Source organism: Patiria miniata, unplaced genomic scaffold (assembly GCF_015706575.1).
Source record: "Patiria miniata isolate m_02_andy unplaced genomic scaffold, ASM1570657v1 HiC_scaffold_20, whole genome shotgun sequence".
NCBI lineage: Eukaryota > Metazoa > Echinodermata > Asteroidea > Valvatida > Asterinidae > Patiria > Patiria miniata.
Window position 1 is genome coordinate 7,698,095 of NW_024037059.1, and position 16,866 is coordinate 7,714,960.

The window sequence follows — 16,866 nt, forward strand, 5'->3', positions numbered from 1 at the left end:
GCATGATTCAATTTTTTTTTAAAGGAAATGACCAAAAAGGGTTTCATTACTGGATATATGGTCATACCCCTTGTAAGTACAAAAAAAGCTCCAAGTAGAAGTGACAACAAATTCTGCAGTAAAATTTCTCTGGAAGTAGAAGGAATATGGAAATTCAGAGAGCATCAAAAGGCAACCGAACCAGGTTTTAAATAAAAAGTACAAATAAAAAATGGGGCAAAAATTGATAAGAACCAGTTGAAACTTGACTGGCTTTACGACACCATTTGAAATTGAAAGGATGCCCATGCATCCAAACTGTAAGAAAAAAAAATGGCTACTCTGTTAAAAAAACGAAAATGACTTGTGTGTACATGTAAGCCAGCTACGCATACATGCAACAGACATTTGTCAAGTCATACAGACAACCATATCAGTAGTAATGATTAACACAATAACGTAATATCCCGACAGCAAGACAGCCATTTGTATCGCGCCAGACACCAGTCCTGCATTGCCCTTTGATGTTTAAATACGTTTGCACAAACATTGCAGCGGGTATCCAAATAACCCATACAGCACTTTGCCGATTGCTTATTTCAAATTGATTTGCCTGTTGTCATGGCTAAACATTGCAAACACTAAATCCTGTTTGCTGGGAGGGTCGAAAGACCCAAGCTGTCGTAAACATATGTCTCAATTTCCACGCCAAAAACAAACACGGTTTGTACAAATAGGTTGCAATGTTATGAGAAGTACACGTAAAAGCTTTTACGCTTATTATGAGTTATGAACATATATGTACATTGTTGTTTGTACATGTAAAATAAAATGTGTACAATGTATTGTTTGGATGCATACATGTAAGTTCGTTTCACAACTCAAGTTTACAGAGTGTTACACAGTAGACTGGACTGTGTACAGCCCTCAACCAACCATCCAAAAATTAAAAGCTTCAGCAAATGCTGACAATCATTTTTCAAGTTTACAAATATTTTGCAATCTCAAACACCCCTCGTTTTCATAAGGATTATTCTTCTTTCTTCACTTCACTCTTCATTTCTCCTGGTTAACACAGTGATTTTGAGTATTATCATCTGACTAACTGACTGATGGGGAGACAGACAGACAGACAGACTGACTGACTGACTCCCCGACTGAGTCAATCTGGGCATAAATATTGTCCTCAACTGAGACTTCTGGGTCAAGCTTAACTAGCTATAACCTAGTCTTGTTACACACAAATTAACAAAACAATCCCTCACAAACTAATTGACCTTTGTATTAATACCAGACTAGAAATACACACAATAAACCACCCAGTATTCCAAAACTGTCCCCTTCTTTTGTTTTCATTCTGGTCTCACATCAAGGTGACTCAGCAGTCGGCTCAGACTGATGTTGTCTTTAGCCCGAGTCACCTTTCTTCGCGTCGGGCGCTGAAACAATAATGAGCGTAATGCCTAATACCCCATCCAGTCATGGATATCGTAATGCCAGCAATCAATCTACTCAGGTCTTGCCACGATCACGCTCAGACGGTTGCAAAATCATCGGCGAAGATTACTTCAATTTTTTTTTTTTCACGAGATGTAAATTTCAAGACCGGGGTTTTGAAATCTAAGCAATTTCAATTTCAAGAGGGCTTAGAGATAATCCATGTGCACACCAAACTATTTCAGAATTTCAAAACAATTTCATCCACTGTCAATTTCATTTGATCATGCAATACCCAATCACTATTGTTATCAGAGATGGTTCAAGTATGTTGCAGTAAATATGTGTATAGAAATCCTTTACTACCATAACAAGACTTTAGTATTAGTAAGCAATGACAATGAATAAATTCTAGAGTCAAATTTCAACAAAGGAAGCTATGTATGTATATGAACAAGGAAATCTCCAGTCAAACGTATTACTGGTTCATTACCTTTTGTCCGTTCAGCGCAGAGCTGAATTGCTCCAGAAAGTTCTCCCATTTATGATTTTTAATAGCTGCCCAGGTATTATACTTTCAAGTTCATGTACTTTGAGATTGTCTTTTTAACAAAAAATGCCATGTTCAGTTAAATCGTTCCTTCCCCAAAGGGATGAATTTAGTCTACTCGGGCCAGAAAGTGAATGATAGCCGTTTCTCAATGCGCCTTTATTGCGATTCTCTGATTGATGAAGCCTTGGCCTTCCGAAATCCGATCTGCCATCAAATCTCTGGAAACTCAGCGGATAATTTGATATTGCCGGGGCCTTAGTAGGAACAATATCAACTGGATTATAAAACAGCCAAGAAAAAATCAATTATAGCTATAATTTTCATAAGAGAGTGCGCCAAAGTTGCTTTTGACTTTGACGTCTGCTCAAGAGATGAAGGAAAAAAAAACGGCGGCGGTGCAATGAGACGGTTTGTTGAAGCAACTGTACTTTCCCTCCTTCCCTTGCCAAATCCCATCGGACTCGGTGCCAACTCCTTCTGATGATTGAAAGCCTCGCCACCAAGCGCCATTAAAAATGCATCCATTCTTCATGCTCGTGTGCATTTCCGAGTTCATTATTAATTCAGGCAAACGGAATATATTTTTGGCTCGGCTCTTAGGACTCTGTCTTTGGTTTTCTTTGGCAAGCCAGGCCCCGCTGTAAGAGATCATCATGTTTCATGCCGTGTTTGAACACACTGAGCCGATATATACAGGACCTCCGGAAATGTCCATGATTTGAATGACAATGGACAATCTGAGGCCAATTTAGGTCAGTTGTGCACCCCTTGGGATCCTCGCATAACCTCTCACTCAGGACATTCTTATTTTCTTACAAAGCAAATAATATCAATTTCATATTTCTTATTCCAATTATCTACAATGGCACACCGTGGCTCAATTTTTTTATGCCAGTGATTCAAACTTTCTCAACTTTTTGACTCCCACTACAGACGTTGTTCCATCCTGAAAGTAAATAACAAATGAACATTTTACTACTTTTAAATGGAATGCTAAATCCTGAAAGAGGACAAAGTTTTCAGCAAAGTTTTCATCTTCTCCTCCCCCCCCCCCCCCCCCCACCACAGTACAAGGGAAACATTACCACACACAAAAAAAATTGTTCAGAAAGTTCCATTTCAAGTTATAACAGCAAACTTTTTGCCTGAATGATTTGAGTTACATACATTTTGAAGCAACAAGCTACCCAGTAGTGTTTACTTTCTCAGAGCCCTGAGCCAATGAAAAAGCTCTTGAAAAATGTGATAAGCTAACTGTTTAACTTGTGAACCTATAGCCTAAATATGTTTTTGCTTTTTGGAAACACTGCATTAGAGTCTGCTGTCTGACTTTGTTTACACGCTCACAGCATCCAATATTTTGCTGTACAGAGATTGTTCTTCGGAGTGCAAGACCGGACGTCCACTCAAAACACAGATATTATCCCGTTTCATCTACCGGAAACTTTCTGACATTAATATAAGCAAAGTGACAAGTTTTGCACGAAAACTATGTCCTTGGCTTATGGCAATCTAGAATTTGATTGGTTCACTCGAGCGTCTGATTCCTAACTCAGCCAATCACAGCGCCAGTGACTGGCATACATGGCATACACAGCCCCAGAATATTTTCCTTTCTCACTGGAAACTTGTCAGGTTGATGTCAAAAATAAAAGCGAGGTTTTCATTTTTTTGAGGGGGACAGCAGGCCTCAAGCTTTATACTCTGTCCTATTATCACTCCATGAGTGGGCGCAGTCAACTATCGCTAGTATTAATGAAACATGAAGACACAGTCAGCTTGAGGGCTCTCACATCCCACTGTCTGTGCACTAACTACCGGTGTCAGCCCGGCAAAGGTGAACAAACACACAGGATCTCTCTTACCAAAGGCAGGAAAACACTATCAACTTTCTCCAAACCTAAACAAACAGGGACAGCCAGATATGAAGAAAGCTTTTGGTTTTTTTGACACGGGATTGAGTGAGTACTGGCTGAGCGTCGGGCCTAGAGTACATGGACGTCAGGCACGCCACAAACTCTTCAACCAGTTTTGACAAATGATTTCCTGTACATTTGTCGATCTATTTCTATGATTTATATCTCAAGAATCGGAGGTGGGGCAAGCAGTGAACAAGCACTTCTTGTGTTTGAGAGTCACGGAATTCAATTGATACTCTTGGGTTTTTTATGGCAACAGGTTATAGTTGCTGAAAAATGGAGGAAAACACGATTAATAACGATCAAACAGGACGTCCCATTTTGCCAAGATTAATAACGTGTGAAAATGGTGAATGGTGGCTTTCTTGTGGAGGATGATGTAAACAGATTGAATATCCAGTACAGTGATACATGAAGTTGACTTCAACAAGGTCGCGTCAGCACCTGATTAGGGTAACAAATCTTTCTTGACGTGGACATTTCAAGGAAGAGAAGTTGACTTGTATTTGGAATCAACCATTTGTATATTGCACGTCTGTACCATGTAGATTTGTTGAAGCAATTTTGGTCTGATAATATTCAGAAGCAAAACAAATCGGGACCAATCCAGACACGCTATCACTTCTAGCACAAAGGCCCCCTTCGATGGTGAAAGCATTGCGCTATCTATTGTTCAGATAATCCATCAAGGGGCAGTTGCTTTGCACAATAGCATACACACTGGTTTCTCCATTAAAGGGGGCCCGCACGAGTGCCCGGGAAAGTCTATAAAATAAGTCAAATTGTGAAGTTACACACATGTTTGTAATATACACTGGTGACATTTATTTGTTTATTCAAAGCAGCATTCCAATAAAAGACAGCCAGTTTCAAGTTTCCAGTGTACATTTGTATATCAGCACTTGCACTTCTTGGAACCTCAAGGCTAAATAGAGATACTACAGGATTATGGGGTTTATCAATATTATAACCATACGGCATCCAGGGATAGCGTGAACTCTCGATGACATCATTAGTTGCATAAATTAATCATAATTGGCACAGTGCCATAACCTTACAAGATCAAAGTACTTTTTCTTTTATTACTAACCCCGACAGTTGTGCTATTCGTGGTCTAAGCATCCAACAAAAAACTGGTATTCTTTGGTGAAATGATCGAGCGCAACCATTTAAGTTATGGCACTCAAAATATAATATCGGTGAGGTGATAAAAGTACCTTTCTTTATTATTACCCCCATGATTGAGCTATAGTTTTAGTATTAGACAAAGCAACTGTGTGTCTGTGGTAAAATGAAAACAATAACAAAACTTAGAGCATTATTAAAAGAACAGAAAATTCAAAATACCCCGACCCAAATCAAAACATTTCACCACAGAGTTGAAGTATAACCAGGTCGATAATAACAAAGTCACCCACTGCCGACAACCTGTGTGGACAAAACTATCTGTTTATTTGTACAGGTTGCAAATATTTAACAGTGAATCAATTCTAGAAATGGCTGTCCGCCCAACCCAAACACGTAACGAATAAAACAACACATGGGACTGTGGCCATGTGTCATTTCCCATGCACGCTAGCTTTTGCCAACTGATCAAAAGTTGTGAAAATATACAAATGACTTTAACCCTTGCCCAAGCCAAACAAATGCACTTGGAACAGCCACCTGTCCTTATGATAACCAAAACATGTTTCGCGCCCAGGACCACAGCGCCCTGGCCGATGATAGCTGGGGATAATGGATCGTACACCTACTCAAACATCAACCCTGGAACTTTGCAACAACTCCACAAGACAATTTGCAATAGTTTTTTTGCACAAACAGATGCTAGCTGTCCAGCATGTTGACTTTGTTTGAAATGGTCCAATTTTTCCTAGTTTCGTTTTTGGGTTCTGGTCGTTTGATCTCATTGCTGTGTTCATTTGTTTGCTTGTTTGCTTTTCGAGATGTAATCTGTTTATAAGTCCACTATTAACATGTCCATGTATACAAGGTAAACAGTACCGTCCGATTAATTTTTCTTAATTTAAAGATGTTTTATGAAATGACATTTATTTTTTGCATACTTTTGCATACTGGACTACGATGTACATGTACATGTATGCATACGATGTAGGCCTATAACATTTCAATCAACGATCCACTTTTCATTATTTGATTCAGGGGAGAGAAGTTTCAGCTGTGCACCAACAATAATTCAACCCAAGTTATTTTATTTTTAATAATTTCATCCACAAATATTTACCAGGTACTTTTTTCCAAAATCTAAATTACATTCATGGTTACACGAGTCCCAGTGAGCAGAAAATGTTGTCCATTAAATTTCTGGTTCTGGCACAAGGGTCTCCAATTGCAGGCTCACCCTATGCGGCCATTTTGATGGCCCTTCCAGGTAGGTCTGTGGGCCTTCAAGGCAATGGTACCGACAGCTGTGAATGAAATGTAGTTTTGTCATCAAATAACATATTTTTCAGGGGTCACCTTGTTGTTTTGTTAACTTTTTGGATTTTTTTTCTGCACCGAAAGAGGTCAAGGAACAAAAAAACTTGATTCGTTTTGCTGGAACATTTTTTCAAGAATTCAGTCGTTCCCAGGGTGCCCTTAAGCATTAAGCATTGATCTGTTCTTGTGCGTTTGTTTGTCAAACTAAGAAGTGCTGAATGAAATAGAGGAGTAACGCATAGATTCACTTAACTCCTGTAATGACATCCTATGAAAGAACATTTATGTAAACAATCTGGTGTTATGCACTTTTAAAAGTGCAACTGTATGCAATTGACCATGGAATTTATAGCAAAACATCAGAAGAAATTGAGTGAAGATTCATACATATGTAATACCCTATATATCATATTTTCATTTCAACTTGCAAATCAACTGGTTGAACCATAGAGCATGGTTGAACTGAACTCCCAAGTAGGTAAATACGATGAAATCACATGCAGACTAAATCTGTACAGCAACATATTGTTCGTTCTCTCTCAAAACTAAAAAAAAAAATTGGTTGGTGGGGAGAGATTCTCTTAACTATTATTCTAGACTCGGAGAAAAAACTATGTCGCTTGTTTCTTTTTATATTTCCAGTTTCGTATTAAATTCAGAATCTAAATCAGTTGAAAGTTGTGAGTCACATTTTATTTCAAGAATTAGCTGTCTGTAGTCAGTTCCAGCATTTTTGATGACACAGCCAGGGACTCTTCACTGGAAAAGCCATATATCAACCGTCCGACACCTGATGGTCAAGCCAAACAAAAACATGATAAGATCTTTGCCTGTCCGAAACCCAGTTAGCTGACCCTTACACAAAGACAGACAAATTTGAACTCCAAATGATTTGGCATTTCTGACAACTGCCATCTATCATTCTCTTTCCAGCACTGCCCTCTCCCCGCGACTCCAACCCAGTCAATCTTAAAGCCCCAACAATTACCGCAACAAAAGCCCTCTTTGTCCTACGCGACCCGCCCCCAGGCCTTAGGCCTAACATCAAAGCTCAGTGTGTGCCGAGACATCCAGCGGTTCAGGATCATTAATTCCATTTTTCTGGCTTTAGCCAATTATTTTCGGCCCAACTGCAAATTGAGGTCATTCCAAAGTGACCAATATCATACCCAGATTTAAAACGACTTAGGCACCTCAATTTTTTCTCACAAAAGGACCCACACTTATCAGAACTGTGTAAATATTAATGACTGAGGGAAAAAACCAGTATTAATTGAACGTAGAAATTATACAAGTGCTTCATGAATTTTAATGTCCGTATGTCCAGATGGTAAACGTAGACAGTTTGTTTAATTAAGGAAAGTGATATAAGGGTACCGTCATTTTCAATATTAAATTTCTCAATTCAATATATTTTATTTTATTTTATTTAGTAATTTTTTTAATTCACTAATTCATGCTCTGGATTTGCGTTCCCTATGAGCCTCACTACTATCAGGAATGGCTGAGAACTAAATAAGTTTAAAACATAAACAGGAACTTAGAGACGGAACAACCTTTTCTGCATCACAATCAAGATCAAATGTTCTTGCCATCTTTCTCTACTTAAAAAATGTTGCAAAAATCAACACAACTATAAACAAAGGAAACCCCTATTGCCTTTTCAGTCCTTCATTTTACAGAGTCAGTTTTATGTAGCATTTTTAAACATCCATTTTTTTCACATCTGAGTAAACAAACCAAAAAATCCCAAATCCACAACAAATTTTCCTCTGTTCTAGAATCATAAAAAAAAGTTGAGGTCACCTTTATTTGATGCCGACAGATTTCACTTTCTTTTTTACCACTCTGCCTTTAACCAATCATTTTATGGAGACCACAATAAACAAAATATTGGTGCTTTAGGATTAGACTTGAGGGACAAAGAAACAGATCCAAATCAGATGCATAACGCCCAGACCACGTCAGTCGAGCAGACAGCAAGACGAAAAAGAAAAAAAAAGGAATTACTCATTTCGGGCTAAGAGCAGTTTCACACATTGTTCCCATGATTCATCTGTTTAGATTGCACTAATGTAGTCTGCCGATCTAAATGATTTAAGTGCGAATCTTCGCATATAAATACCCGGAACTAATTCCCAGCAGAATCTCGGGAGGCCCCGCTGTTGGAGTAAGGGGACGTATCGAGTTGCTCCGCAAAGGAAAAATAAATTGGCGAGTGAGACAACTGACCATCGAGAGACGAGTAGTGTTACCAAGGAGGGCTGGGGAAGGCTTCAGTAAATTGCTAAAGGTGTGGGGTTGGGGATTTGCTCAAGTCACAATTGGTTCATTTTGTTGTGAAATATCTGCACACTGGCCTTCAGTGTGGTAACATAAAGCTCTCCATTCGCTTTGAAAACATCATGGTTCTTTACCGATTCTTACACGAAAATGTACTGAAGAATCAATTGTGTAGAACATTAGGTTCACTTTGTAGTCTACAAATGTGTACATGTGTATATCATGCAGTGTCTTGGACCAATTAAATACACATTTTTTTTGTTGGTTCTGTAAGTAAACCAGACACTGATGTCATCCAACTCAAATAAAAAATATCACCCAAACCCTCGTTTCTTTCCCCAGACTGAGCCTGCCACTTTCATGGACCATTTTACTAGCAGCCTACAAAAATATGTTGACATGTATTTCTCAAACCTTGAAGACATTTATGTCCCTGTTTTCTTAGACTACATGGCCAGCGTACACTGGAGTATCGTATGTCAGTCGGTCGCATTGAGAAATTGCGATATTTTCTTAAGCCGGAGAGAGCGCTCTATAGGCAGTCCCGTCATTTGAAAGCAATTAATACTTTTTCCCATCCATGGCTGAGTGTCAGTCTTAATTCGCTCCATCACAAAACGTAACTTAATCTTTCCCTCAGTTCAACATCCAATTTAGCCTTTTGTGTCTGCTTGCAAACACTGGTTATTACCGCTAGCAGCGTTCCACTGTCAGATCGTGTCCCCCTCGCCAAGGACTGCGCACCATCGGGCATGAATTTCATTTCTTTGTGTGCAGCCATACAACTGTATCCACAACTGTTGTTATGATTTCGGTCGGGGCGGGGAGGGAATCCGACGGCAAATCCCAGTCCCCACTGACGCTGAGTCTGTCCAAACATCAGGAGGGCCACAGTCAGTCGCAGAAAAGGGGAACATGCAAGCTGATACAGCCTCGGTCCAAATGGTGCCCGGGCGCTAATTCTGGTTTGTTGTCCCATCTCAGTGTCACATTTTGAAATGAAACAGCGCGAAACACAACACACCGCGATCAATAAAGCACAGTTACAGAAAACCCTCCGCTAAGTAAGTGGACGACTTTTTCGACTCGTGAAAGTGAATCCGTCAGCCCTGCCGGGAACACCCAAGCCCCGAATCCAATTTGCGTTTTCTGCATGTCTTGCATGGTAACCCGACACCCGTGGCCTGTCCAGAAGTTGTCATTATTCAGTCATAGTATATTCCAATTAATTAAAAAGCTTTTTAATAGAAAGCCTCCGGCTATTATGCCAGAGCCCTCCTGGTTTATATTTTGGTTCTTTCTGGCTCCTGGAGCTCAGCACTCCAAATCTGCATGTGTGAATGACTTGGCGTGCATCTGGTCATTTGCCTTAAGGCCCTGGATGCGTGATACGCCAACAGTCCCCGGGGAATAACAAAATGGCCGCTCCTTACACTCATTGTTTGATCATGAGCAAAGCGTGTGGCTCTGTGTAACATTGCGTTCAATTAACACAGGATCTATATCTGATTGCATAGCGGGTAAACTTGAAAACTCAAGTTTGTGATTAACAATGCTCGGGAACTGTTGTTCTGCTTCAGGCACAATGGGTTACTTATCAAATTTGGGGGATAATCAAAAGTTGTTTAACTCTTTGCAATTTTTTTTCTCAAGGCTCAAGTTTACAAGCGACTGACTCTGGGCTGTGTTTGTGAAAAAGTGACTTACATTGTACCGCATGAAGGATAAGTCCGAGCCAATGATGAACAAGTGACCAAAAAAAAATACCTCAGAAAGTTTCACCTCGAAATGTTCAAGGTTTAGACCTAACTTCTGACCAGCATTTTCAGCTTTCCATAAGCTTGACAGCTCATCAACATTTTATTAGTCGTTAACAAATTATGCAGTCGCCATGTACACCCAAACTCACTTTAAAATTGGCACTAATCATGCAGAAAGTACACAGAACAAATGAATATAAAGAAAAAGGTTTGCCCTTTTATCCGTAACACATTTTTTCTTGTTTTTTCCAGCATCTATATGAACATAAAACTTTAAACAGGTCAGTGTAACAATATTTGCTGTAAAATACCAACCCCAAAACCCATCCATTTCTGAAAATTACAGCAACAACAAATGTTGTATATTACCTTTAATGCAAACGTGATAAATTTACCAAAGAGTAGACGACAAGCGACCGTATCTTAAGACCCCATTTATATTTCATGAGAGAAAAACCACATCAGCCGAAACAAACAGCTAATACACACAGCCTTGAAGACTATTAAACAAAAAGAAAACCCTGAAAACCAAATAATACATGTAATAATGAATTAAGAGAATGCATTAGGCTAACCTTGACAACTGTTAACAGAGCAACAAAGTGAATTTCAGGGCCATGTTATATTAATATTTGCAATTAATTATTTCTGGCTGTATTCATTAAGGCGGAGAGAGAGCACTCGGTCGTCATTTAAGCGCAGCAAACTCAAGTCTTCATCATTATTAATGGCCCCTTTTAAGCTACGTACAGCACATGTACTTCAAAACTCTGAAATATTCATGTGAGATACCGAGTTAAAATGTATCATCCTCTGTGTTTAATGAGAGCCTCACTAACGACTTTAATATACTAATTGTATAAGAGATTTGGGGGTGTTTCTTGTGATTAATATTTGATTTGAGGGTAATTATCGATCGGGAAAAACACGAGTACTTTGCAAATTCTTAACTTCATGCAATCCTCTGCGAATCATTTTAATGCAACAACAGTGAGTGTTTGTGGCAAAAACAAATCCACAGGCCTTGTTTTTTCTTTTTAAAGTAATCTTGCTTTCAATAAACCACTTGAAACAATAATTTATGAATATTGCCTTTTCAAACATAATCTGCCAAGTTCGAGGGAAAAACGGGGACAAAGACAAGTATAAAACTCAATATAATGACCATTTCACAGAATTGTTCACCAAAGAAAAAGCAGCAGGGTAATTCCAGCGTTACGGAAGAAAATGTAATGTCCAAGACAGAGCCAATTAATCATGATATCTAATTATTCAGAGAAATGAAATGATCCAAAACTCTAATACGTAATCTCCTTAACTGTTTCTAGATGATGGATGCATAAGATTTGAAAAATACATTTTCAGCTTTATTCACTGAGCTCTTTTAACAACCAAAAAAATGTCTGATTTGTAATGTCCTTGACGCTGGAATTGTATGGGTTGGTTAAACTACAGCACTTTTTCAATCATTCTGATAAATTTGTTGCAAGAAAAGTACACTCAGTTGAAAATGTAAACTATAGAAGACAATTATTCTGGACCTTTTTGTATCAAACTGTTGATCAAAATAGTACGGAGCCTTGACTTTTGTCTGAGTATTCAGTACATGTACAAAAATACAAATTGTCACTTCTAAAATTCATAGAAAAGAAAGCATTCTTCCCCTTGCCAGTTATGATGAGTTATCCATTTTTTTCCCACTCAATTAAAGGTTTTCAAAAGTACAACCGATATTCACAGATACTGTTGCATATTTCTGGATAGTAGTACATCACAAGTTGCTAGATTAATGCATTCATGCAAGAAGTGTGTAACATTTCACTGCAGGGCAGGAAACTCACCCAAAGAAATTTGTTGGAGATTGAACGATACATTATATCTCTCATCTTGATTCCACCTTTCTTTTTTCCCCTCAGTGCGTGCGGAATAGCAGGCACTTTATGATTATCAGTGCATAAATGATTGATGTGCGATACGGTTACTACTAACACCATACACGTGGTCGGTCACGCAATGGAATTGCCTGTCAAACGCTTGTCCCTCCGTCAGAACGAACCTCAAAATAATGAGTCTGAACCAGTTAATGATTAATAACCCCCTTTCTCTGTCCTGCCCGCATGAATATTAAACGGCGACAGAGGTAAGGATGGGGGTTTCTCTCTGTTCTTTTATTTAAAAACTCTGATAGTTTGATGGGGACTTTAACGCATTTGGGTGGAAACAAACGTGAATAATTGAACTTCGTAATATGCGAGGGGGATGGTTAATGGGATTAAACTACTAGGCGCACCCATGTCTAACAAAATAAATCAACAAGAAGACCTATTGCACAACATGACTGATGATTACACCAAGACCCAAACAGGCATGTAACAGTGACGTAACCAAAAAAAAAGGCATTTCCAAGCTTTACAGGACTTTATACAGTATTTCTCCATTTTTAATAGCACTGTGTAAAGTGAAAAATGAGGAAATAAGCTGATCCGAGGAAAAGTTGCATGTGTGACAGAAAGCCAGTACAGAAATGAACTATTCCAACAACTACGCAATCCCCTAAAAAAAAGGTCCTATCCAGGGTATGATGTCATGGAGCTGACTGGACAGAATCTGTTGCTGGGCCAATGTCTTCCGAAGCTCAGCAGGGTACCAGTTCAAGCAATATACATTATGTGATATTTTGGCTCGTAGCCTGCCGTTCCTTTGTGTATTAAGCGTGACTTTTCTGAGCTAAGCCAATTTGTGTGCTGTTCCGTGAATTTTACCTGTTTTTGCACAAAAACACATGCCCAACGGTTGTAAAGAATGTAATCTACAAAAATATCTACATGAAGATATGCACATGTTAGCAATAAGTTCTTCAACAGGCAATTATCTAAGAAGTGGGCAATGGAAACTACGGACTCCGTTGCACAAGTACCCCCTCAAATACAGCGATAGCGTTGAGGGAGAACACTTGGAGGGACAGTCAATCGGCGCCTGATGCTCATGCGAAGACGACATATGTTTGTGAACATTCAGAATAATTACATCAGAAAAGCCTAAAATTTGACAGAGGAGTTATTCTTTTCTTGTCGTTGACTGGCTACACTGTTTGAAAATTTTGCTGAAAGTTTGGCAGAACAAAGTCAATACACCCGTTTGAAGATGAAAGGGCTACAGCAGGCAGATGTTAGCAATCAGCTATGAAAAAAGCAAAACGGAAAAGCTGAAAACTTCACAGATTTGTGACAGGATGTGAGGTTTCTGTTTGTAGCACCAATTTGGTTTAGTTCTTCCAATTCCCTTTGGAGTGGAAACTCGGTGTGGATTTGCGGGCCTGGTCAGGGAGCAAAATGTGGCGCCAAAACAAAAGTCCTGTACGAAGATCAACAACACGCTTGTTGTGGTGTGATAGATCAACCACACCTGATGGAGTGTTTCCAATAAAATTCTTTTTTGAAAACAGCGATGACAACACAGTATTTTTCACCCAATGCGGTCCAAATTGGGCTGCGTTTGCTTCCGTGGCCCCTTCCCCTCTGACAACGCCCCTGAAAAAAAATGGGGTCTTTTTTTTACATCCAAGAACAACAGAAAAATTGCCAATATCATTGACCGTCTCTGAGGAGAACAAAATTTATGAAGCCAGCATAGGAAATGTGTTCTGTCAGTTGTGGTTAAAATACCGGAATGTATTATGTGAAAATATTATCAATGGTGTGTCTTTTTTTCTTGTGTGATTTTGAGTCTAGTTATTGAACAACACTGGTGTGAATGAATTCAATTTTATGACGCACACTTGTTCATGAACCTCTTCAAAAATGTTCTAGCACAAACTTTTGTCGCAAACTGTTGGAAAAATAGAAACATGGTATATGGGTTTATTCTGATTGGCACAGATATGAAAAAGGAGTATAGCTCCATGATTTAAGCAACAGAACATTCATCTGCAAAAGAGCGCAAAGAATTTGAGTATGCCTCTTTGCCAATGTACACTTTCCAGTTTTGAAAGCACGTATCTGCAGAAATAGAGGAGAACGTGCCAAAGTGACACAGCAGTTATTTCTTCCAATCCAAACACATCCAGCTTCATTTTAAATAAGCCCACCCAGATTAAAACTGAATGAAGGAATTTTTTTTTTATCTCTGTCACGCAGACAAAATCCTTTACTTTAACTGAATAACGCATGGTCATACTTGCGGAAAAAACCTGACGTGAGTGTGATTAACAACCAGGATTTTCTCAAATCGATTGTCGGTCCTGTAACATAAAGAGTAGACAGAAATGGTTGGCAACTGTGTGTTTGTCCACAAGATGAAAAAGAAATCCTTCATTACGAGAAAAATACTGCTCGGTCACTTCCAACTCCCCTGGCACCAGCACGATTAAAACAAACCGCTGAATGTTTATCGGGGATTCCAACAACTTCCTGAAGTGGTCCGGGCAATCGGTGGGTGCCTTGGATAGTACCATCCCAGCTTATCCCCCTCCCACTGCCCTCCTTAAACCCAGAATCCTGCTGTCATGCTGACAGTACGACCAGGTGCGCTTGTCAGGGACCCTAAGTTATCCCAACGCCCTTGTCCCAATCAATTTTGCAGTGGCAGCGAAGAGAGAGGTGACTTGGGAAGCGGGGATCGCCCAAGGTGGGGGGGTCGGCACAAGGGTCTTGTAGGTAGGGGTCTGTCAACGGATTAGGGCATGTGTAGGGTGTATGCTTAACCCACTGCAACCCCACCTTGGCAGCGACTCTATTCCTCATTTAGTTATCATCCCAAATGAAGCTGTCAACGCCAGGCTCAGGCCACACAGCACAAGGTGCTGACAGTCGCATTGTTGGCAATGAGGGGACTGCTGCCTTATCAGTGCCAGAACAGCAACAATTAGCAAATTGGAAGTGTAACTGCTCCTAATACCCTAGCAATCCTTAGGAAAATTGGCAAAGAATTAGCACTCTTCCTGCCCGGCTTGCACTGTGCGGCAGTCAGTCCGGGCCGCCGGTGGCTCTGGGAAACTGATCGCAAACGGCGTAGGAAGAGAACAGAACCCAAGGCTTGTTATTTATCAAACCTGTTTCCTGGCTCTGTTAGCAGGTATGCTGAAACAACACTTCCTCCCCGAAACCTGTATTTATAGACTTCTGTAAATGTCTTCGTTTGCCCGAGTCTCTCCCTCCGTCGTATTAATCCCACGGCCGTTCCCGCGGCTGAAATTAAATAGCCCGGGCTTGCCCTTCCTGATATATCTTGCGTCCCATCTGTTATTAATCTTAAGCATCAAGTCGCCATCCACGCCACTCTGTTGACCAGCGCCTTCTGCACAGAATCTCTCATTGCCGTTTCCGCGTATCGGGCCAGGCATGAGGTAATTTAACACAATTAAAGACAAATGGCCCAATGGCCAGATTGGAGAGGAAAAAATAGATATGTTGAACGGGCTCTCGAGTAATTCGATGAAAGCTGAGTTCCCATCAGGTGTGCTGAGCCCAGGCACTGGCACGATGCGATACCTCCTAGTCCAGCCTGAGGGCTATTGTTTTTTGTCACCATATTTCCTCTCGTCTCTATTTCATCCTCCCATGATGCCTTGCGGGCCATATTCGTGACGGAGGACATTGCCCCAATGCCCGATCAGTCAGTGCACAGGAGGCCGGCTGTGGCAGCTTGTTATGCCATCAACGGCGACGCGCTGAAAAGTTTCATTTGCAGTCCAGGAAGCGAAAGCAATGTACAGTTCAGAAATGACTTGAAGATATAGAGACCAGAGTTGGCCTGTGGGCTACCTGGAAATGTTAAATCATGCACCTCCAACTCACCAGCACAGCTTCATTCATATATCACTGTACCGGTACCTCTGAAAGTTATTTTATCACACAATTTATTACTGACATCACTTATTATTTTAAGCGTTTCCATAAATGCATGCAACTAAATTTCCACAAGAACACAGTAAACATGTGTACACAGTGTAATCACATACTTTTTTTTACACAAAATTTGAAAATTTACACTGCTCACTGGTATCAGCAACAAAATTTACATCTATGCACATAAAATCCCACAACTGGTTGAATTTGACTAATCCTGTTGCATACGAGGGGGGGGGGGGTGCATTTTTACAATAAAAAAAGTTAATTTTGCCTTCCCCAACTGGGGGACCACAAGGGGGTAACAGACTTTTGAAAGGGCATGAACCCCCCTGCTCCCTTCCCCCTCCGTCCCCATCTAGCAAACAAAGCAATTGTGGAATAAGTCAAAACCCAATTACCAGATTCCCTACAATCACAACAAGTTGATGAACACTTCACATTCAGAATTTCCTGTGTGGGTTTTTAATGCTGTGCCATTTCCCCAACAACTGACATGCCGCTGCACAAATGAAATATGGTCCATTTCCTCTCCACTCTAACACAAAACCAACGGCATGACTGGTTATTGGTTTTAATTACAGAAACACCTGCACAAAACAATTACGGCACAAAGGAAAATACAACACAGGATATTCTGAGTAATT